Genomic DNA, 8,067 nt, shown 5'->3' with positions numbered 1-8,067 from the left:
GCTTCGCTCTTGATTCCTGCCATCTCCTCCTGCCCTCAGGCTGGGAGTCACACCATCTGCGTCCCCGTTCTCAGGGGTTCAACTCAGACCGAATTGCACCACCACCTCTCCTGTGTCTCTAGCACATTGTGTGATTCCCCAGCCTCCAAAATTGAGTGAACCAAGTCCTCGTGAGAAATCCCCTTTGATATACATAAATATTCTATTGGCTCCAGTTCTCTGGAGAACACAAACACAGCTCCTTAAAGGAACACTGGGTGTGCAGGCGCTGTGTGTCTGCACACAACCTTCAGTCTCACATCAAAATATATTCTGGGCCCTGGATGGACACAAGAGTCAAATACATATGAATATGTGTAATATATTATACATATAATATCTGTGTATTTTAACAAAGCTATGAAGTACAACTAAGAAAGTTGTGGTAGATATTTATATAATCTTACAATAAAGTTTTTCTTGAATATCACTTTTAAGGGCAAAACCCATAAAAGATCCTTATTCCTTGGAAGGAAAGTTATGACCAACCTAGATAGCATATTAAAAAGCAGAGACATTATTTTGCCAACAAAGGTCCATCTAGTCAAGGCTATGGTTTTTCCAGTGGTCATGTGTGGATGTGAGAGTCAGACTATAAAGAAAGCTGAGCACCAAAGAAGTGATGCTTTTGTCTTTTTTTTTTTTTTACCCTATAAGTAATAACGTCACTTTATTTTAACTGAAGTCAAGGACAAAATCTGGCCACATTCAGAATTTAACAGGCCTCCTCCAGATGGTTAAAACCTTCTTCTCTTTCTTGGCTAATCATCTCCTAAATTCTAGCAATTCCCACAAGTTCTCTGGAACCACCTGAAATTGTCCTTTAAGGAGACCCACCACACCACCACATGGCGAAGCTTGACCAAATGCACCTCTGGACACACCTCACTGGATATCATCATCGTCAAAGAGATCTTCAAAATCATTGAAAAAGTCTGCGTGAACTGCCCTTTCATTGGCTGCCAAGTCCATCAGGAGCCCAGTGCTGCCTCCTGCCTCAGCCCCGGCCGCCACCCATAGGCTTCCCAGGGGCCCAGCGCTAAGGCAGGCACCGCGGGGAGGGCGAGCGCTGGGCCCTGCAGGCCGCTGCCTTCTCTCGGCGCGGCCCCAAAGCGCGCCCGAGAGCCGGCCGTGGAGCCGCTCCCGCCCGGCTCGGCGCGGCCCGCCTCACCTCGTCCAAGTCCACATACGGCCCGGCGCCCTCGGGCGAAGTGATGCTTTTGAACTGTGGTGTTGGGGAAGATTCTTGAGAGTTCCTTGGACTGCAAGGAGATCCAAACAGTCCATCCTAAAGGAGATCAGTCCTGGGTGTTCAATGGAAAGACTGATGCTGAAGCTGAAACTCCAATACTTTGGCCACCTGATGCGGAGAGCTGACTCATGTGAAAAGACCCTGATGCTGGGAGGGATTGGGGGCAGGAGGAGAAGGGGACAACAGAGGATGAGATGGTTGGATGGCATCACTGACACAATGGACATGGGTTTGGGTGGACTACGGGAGTTGGTGATGGACAGGGAGGCCTGGCCTGCTGCGGTTCATGGGGTCCCAAAGAGTCGGACACGACTGAGCGACTGAACTGAACTGAACTGAACCACATAAAATTTAACTTCTGCAGATGGCTGATAGGCACATGAAAACACACTCAACATCAGTAACTATTAGAGACAAGCAAATCAAAAGTATAATGAGGCATACATCACGTCAGTCAGAATGACCCTCATCAAAAAGTCTGCAAAAACAAGTGCTGTAAAAGATGTGGATGAAAGGGAGCCCCCCACACACGGTGGGAGTGTAGGTTGGTGCAGCCACTATGGACCACAGTGTGGAGTTTCCTCAGAAAACTAAAACTAGAGTTACCACGTGATTCAGCAATCCCACTCCTGGGCATACATCCACACAAAACCATAATTCAAATAGATACATGCACCCCCATGTTCATAGTAGCACTATTCACAATGGCTAAGACACAGGAACAACCCAACTGTCCATCACGAGGTGAATGGATAAAGGAGATGTGGTACAGAGACACAACTGGATACCACTCAGCCATAGAAAAGAACGGAGTGCCATTTGTAGCAACGTGGATGAACCTAGAGCATATCCTGCTAAGTGAAGTAAGTCAGAAACGGAAGGACAAATATCATATGAAATCACTTATTTGCAGAATCTAAAATAGGCCGCAAACGAATCTATCTACAAAACAGAAACAGATCACAGACATGGAGAGCAGCCTTGTGGTTGCCAAGGGGGTGGGAGTGGGGGAGGGGTGGACTGGGGGCTCGGGGTGAGTACATGCAAGCTATTTTACATAGAGTGGGTAAAAAACAGGGTCCCACTGTGTGTCACAGGGAACTATATTCAGTATCCTGGGATAAACCATAATGGAAAAGAATATAAAGGAATATACATATATATATATGTAGATAGATAAGACATCTGAGTCACTTTGCTACACAGCAGAAATTAACATAATGTTGTAAATCAGCTATACTTCAATAAAAAAGTTTATGTAACCTCTGTGTGGCTAATAAGAAAAAATAGTATACGTACTAATAAAAGCAAATAATTATCTCATATACATTGTATTCCAGGCACTGTTATAAGTATGTTATTAACACATACAATCCTCATAACAAGCCTAGAGAGTATTCAAATTTCCCCCAATTATAGATGAAAAGGGCTTCCCAGGTGGCACTAGTGGTAAAGAACCCACCTGCCAACACAGGAGATACAAGCGATGTGAGTTTGACCCCTGGGTCAGGATGATTCCTTGGGAGTAGGAAATGGCATCCCACTCCAGTATTCTTGCCTGGAAATTTCCACGGGCAGAGGGGCCTGGAGGGCTGCAAAGAGTCAGACGTGACTGAGTGCACACACAACCACAGATGAAAAACAAAGGCTCCAGTAGGCAAGGATGAACCCACAGTTACACAGTTAGGAGGTGGTAGGGCAGCGTGACCGAGTCTTCACCACAAAACAGACGCATATCACAGACTGGGAAGCCTGAGAACATTTTGTGAAACACACACAGAAAGCAAAGATGAATATCTTTATGATGGTAATGCACGTAGGCACTCTCATCAACAAAGAAAAAAAAAAGGCAAACACCTTAATAGAAAAACAAGCAAACAAAGCAATTCAAAAAGGCAATCCGCAAAGGAAGTGATTCAGTCAATGCCTATAAAAAAGATTCAACCCCACCAGTTATCAAAGTGGCAAATTCATATGGGCACCTTTCCACGTTATCAAACTGACTCCTTCAAATTCATCCCTGTGGGGTGAGGATTGCCAGTTGGGTTCTTTGGGAAGCAGGGTCTGAGATGGAGTTAGCGATGTTTCTTAGGGACTGGGCTTGGGATCGATACCTGTGGATGGGAGGGGAGGGCATCGCAGGGCAAAGGGAGGGAGGAACTGCAATGCAGACCATGTGGTGGCTCCCATGGGGTGTGCGTGAGCTGGAATTGTCCCCAGAGAGTAGTCCTGAGCTGGGTGGAGTCAGCCGACTTTATAACCCCAGCAGCAGGGATGACGGTCCTTCCAGGAAGAGGCATCTGGGTGACTCATCACAAAAAACAGTAAAATATTAAAAGTTGGTTAAAAAATACAGCCCACTCCTCCAGACCCCATGAAAGTGGTGCAAAGACAGCTCTCCGTCATTCTTGTAAGACCTCCATGTCTCCCTCCCCCGCCTCCAACCTCTGCTCTCACGTCCCCCCCACACCGTCTGGTGTGGAAACCACCAGGATCTATCCTAAGCGCTCTGGAGACCACCAGACCCTGTATCCAGTGGTCTGCTGCTGGAACAGTTTGCACCAGCTTGCAAGAGTCAATTGTTCCATTTTCAGGCATGTTGCAAGCTGGTTGTTAAACCACCTGTAACTTGAAACAAGCGGTGGTAAGGATATTTACACCATGGAAATGGGCGATTGTTGCAAATCAAGCCAAAAGAGTGTTTTCATCCCTGTTCTCCTGATTTACCAAAGAGGCCCAGAACTCCTGGGTCATCTCTTAGCTGCGTGGTCCCCACAAGGTTAAGTTCCAGAGGGCCCAGTGAGAGGAGTGGGGGAGAGATGGAAGACGGGCTGGGGTTAGGAGATGAGCAGAATCTTATGGAGAGTATCTTTCCCATGCAAATTCTCCCCACCTTCTTGTTCTGTGTCCAGAAAGATCTGCTCTTGGTAGTGTCCTTATTAACAATAAAATACTATTTATTTTATTGTTATAAACCATAATATTTATTGTTATTTTAAAATGACAGATTTTTTGTTGTATGATAAATAAAAAATATAAATTTTTTGTATTTGCTTTCAGGTTATCATCCCTGCCCCCTTCGCCCAACCCTCCAGCTCCTGCCTGTCCTCTCTGCAAATCCCTGGCCCCCCCTTACCAGCCAGCTCCTAGAGATCTTCACCTCTGGCTCACTGTCACTCACTCTAAGCCCCTCGAGTTCTGGTTCTGGGTGATCTGAAATTCCACTTGTATTGAAGTATAACCGACAAATAAGAATTATACATGTTTACAGTGTCCATGTGACATTTTGATATATGCATACATTGTGAAATGGTTACTACAACCAAGCGAACACCTTAAATAGTTTTGGGTGTGCATGTGATGAGAACATTTGAGATCTACTCTTTTAGCAAATTTCAAGTATACAGTATAGTATTATTAAGTCAGACTTACTCATCTTGCATAACTGAAACTTGAGACCCTTTGACCAATATGTCCCCATTTACCCCACTCCTCAGCCTTTGATAACCACCATTTACCCTCTGCTTCTATGAGTTTAGCTAGTTTAGATTCCACATATAAGTGAGGTATTGCAGTATTTGTCTGTATGCTTGGCTTTTTTCGCTTAGCATATATACATATATACATACATATATACATATTTGTATATATTGTTTTAGTCTCTAATCATGTTCAAATCTTTTGTGACCCCATGGACCATAGCCCACCAGGCCCCTCTTGCCATGGAATTTCCCAGGTGAGAAAACTGGAGTGAGTTGTCATTTCCTTCTCCAGGAGATCTTCCTGACACAGATCAAACCTGCAGCTCCTGCATCGGCAGGTGGATTCTTTACCATTTGACCCACCTGGGAAGCATTTTTTACAGGGGCTGTACCAATTTATGTTCCCACCAACAATGCACGCCAACAACTCCATATCCGCTGAGCTCTACATGTCATTAATTTTTCTTCCTGATTTTTAGTTGCCCCTCCCCCAGCCCAGGTCCTGGCTCCCTTCCTCCCCGACTGGGGTTCCATAAGCTGTCACGCCCCAAAGCCCCAACAGCTCCTTCCTCATTTCAAGACACTGCGTCTAGCTGATGAACTTATTTCCCTTTTTCCCTGAGAAAGGGAAGCCATCCAAGAACGCCAACGCAGTCCCTTCCACATCTGCCCCGCTGCCTGCCCTATGGTACCCTGGCTGTGCCCTAAGGCCGACCCCCGCCCCACCTAGATACCAGACTCCTCAGTCTTCAGCAACTTCCCACCAGCCCTCATTCCCCTCTCTACTGGATAACTCCCACTATTTCCCACTGAAACAAGCAAGAAAACAAACTCATCTTTCCGCATTCCATTTCCCTCCTCCTTTCACTAAGTCTTGGAAAGTATTGATTTTTGCTAGTTCCTATTTCTCTTCTCCCATTTTCTCTTGAACCCATTTTAATCAGGTTTTCATCTCTTACCACTGCAGTAAACCACTCCCATGTCTCTATTTCGCCTGGGATAAAAGCTAAGTGCTTACAATGGCCCACAAGACCCTACATGACCCCTGCGTGAGCTGGTCACCTGTCATCACTGCCCCTCAACAGCCACTGTCCCATGGAGCAGCCAGGCCAACTATTTTGCGAATCAGATCGGGGAGAGAGAACCCGAAGAATATATGTGGACCACAGGACCCCTTCTTCCTGGCTACCAACAGGACCCAGAAATCCTACAGCTCTCCCCCCATATACCAGAGGCAGTCTCGAGAAGTCAAAGATGAGAGCAGGAAGATATCTGGTTGGTCAAGCATTTCAGCCTAAGAACGATGCGTTTCTCAAAAAAAAAACAAAAAACAAACTGTTTACATTAAAATCATTAGACTAAAGTTACTAGAATGGACTCCTGTTTTTCCCCTTTCTTATTACCCAGCAGATGGTCTCTCTCAAAAACGATCAGATTAATTAAGTAGGAAAATAAAGAAGCTCTGTTTTCTTTGCACATTTGATGTACTGTGAGTGGTTTTCTGACCCTGCTACATGCACACAAATGCACAGAAAACAGATGACAAAGCATAGACCAAAACATTAACAGTGGTTATGGATGAGATGACATTAGGAGTGATGGATATTTTCTTCTTTATGTTTCTGTTATTTTCTGATTCTTTTTCATTGAGTGTGAACTCATTTTACAATTGGAAGAGTATTTTCAACTTTAAAAGAAGATGAAAACTTCCACTCCCAGACAAGATGGAGTAATAGAGAATAGATTTACCCTCCTACTTGAAACAACCAAAATAAACTGGACCAAATGTAAGAAATGAGAGTTCTCAACTCACTGGGTATCAGGCAACAGAACATACTAATCCTTGAGAATGTGAAGCCAAATGAAGTGAACCCCACAATTACCCTAGAATTCTGCACCCAGAAAAAAAATAGGTTTTTAATGAAAGCAAAATAAAGATGATTTCAGACATACATACATGCTGAAAGTATTTACTAGCAGATCTTTACTATAGGACATGTTAAAGGATGTCATTTATGCAGAAGGAAAACGACATCAGGTAAAAATATGGATTTACAGAAAGGAATGAACAGCACTGGGAATGTCAACTGAGTGGGTTTGCCTTTTTTTCTTACTATTCAAAGTTTTTAAAGTATAATGTACCATCTACACAAAATCAAAATGATGTGTTGTAGGATTTTATAACCTATATATAAACAAAATGTATGAGGGCTTCCCTGGTGGTTCAGTGGTAAAGAATCCGCCTGCCAAGGCAGAAACAAGGGTTCGATCCCTGATCTGGAAAGATCTCACATGCGGTGGAACAACTAAGCCCATGAGCCACAACTACTGAGCCTGTGCTCTAGAGCCCCGGAGCCGCAGCTACGGAAGCCTGTGTATCTAGAGTCCGTGCTCGGCAACGAGAGAAGCCAGCGCAGTGAGAAGCTCCCGCACCGCAACAAAGAGTAGCCCCCACTCGCTGGAACTAGAGAAAGCCCGAGCAGCAACGAAGACTCCTCACAGCCAAAAATAAAATTATAAAAATAAATAAATAAAATGGCTTCCCCAATGGCTCAGTGGTAAAGGATCCGTCTGCAATGCAGGAGACCTAAATTCAATCCCTGGGTCAGGAAGATCCCCTGGAGAGGGAAATGGCAACCCACTCCAGTATTCTGGCCTGGAAAATCCCATGGACAGAGGAGCCTGGCGGGCTACAGTCCATGTGGTTGCAAACAGTCAAACACGAGATTGAGCAACTAACACACTCTCCAGTATTCCTGCCAAGATAATCCCATGGACAGAGGAGCCTGAGTGGGCTACAGTCCATAGGGTCGCAGAGTTGGATACTATTGAGTGACTGAACACACACACTTAGACACTGGATGGTCCCAAGAAACAAAAGATTAAACGTCCTGAAAAACAAAACAGCTGTCTCAAAAAGGAACAGATAACGTGAGTAGGTGTATTGTTATCTCTTCTTCACCTTTATCTATTAAAGAAATACATATATAGTGAAAAACTTTTCCTTAGGGCAAGCTCCAGGCCCAGATGTCTTCACTGGTGAATTCTACAAAACATTTAAGAAAGAAATAATACTCATTCTACCGAAACGTTTTCAGAAAACTGAAAAAGAATATTTCCCAACTCATATGAGACCAGTATTACCTTGATACGAAAACCATGATTTGTTTTTTAAAGGAAGAAAAGAAGGAAGAAAAGCAGGAAAGAAGGAAGAAAAGGACAGACCGTTTTTCCTCATGCATGCGGACAGGAAATTCAGACAAAATTGCAGCAGCAAATGGAACCAATGACATC

At 44.4% G+C, this 8,067-nt stretch overlaps 1 long non-coding RNA gene across 1 annotated transcript; it reads right to left on the bottom strand.

Annotated features, from left to right (window-relative positions):
- Window positions 1–792: 792 nt before the first annotated feature.
- LOC139038606 (uncharacterized) lies at window positions 793–1,303 on the bottom strand. The gene is made up of 2 exons (XR_011491626.1): window positions 1,211–1,303; window positions 793–1,035 (listed from the first exon to the last, which is right to left on the bottom strand). It is a non-coding gene; the product is annotated as an uncharacterized lncRNA (long non-coding RNA).
- Between the last annotated feature and the right edge of the window lie 6,764 nt (window positions 1,304–8,067).

The sequence above is a fragment of the Odocoileus virginianus genome, chromosome 16, assembly GCF_023699985.2.
Source record: "Odocoileus virginianus isolate 20LAN1187 ecotype Illinois chromosome 16, Ovbor_1.2, whole genome shotgun sequence".
In the NCBI taxonomy this organism is placed as follows: domain Eukaryota; kingdom Metazoa; phylum Chordata; class Mammalia; order Artiodactyla; family Cervidae; genus Odocoileus; species Odocoileus virginianus.
Note: the sequence above shows the minus strand (reverse complement) of the source record. Positions and strands in the feature narration are given on the sequence as shown.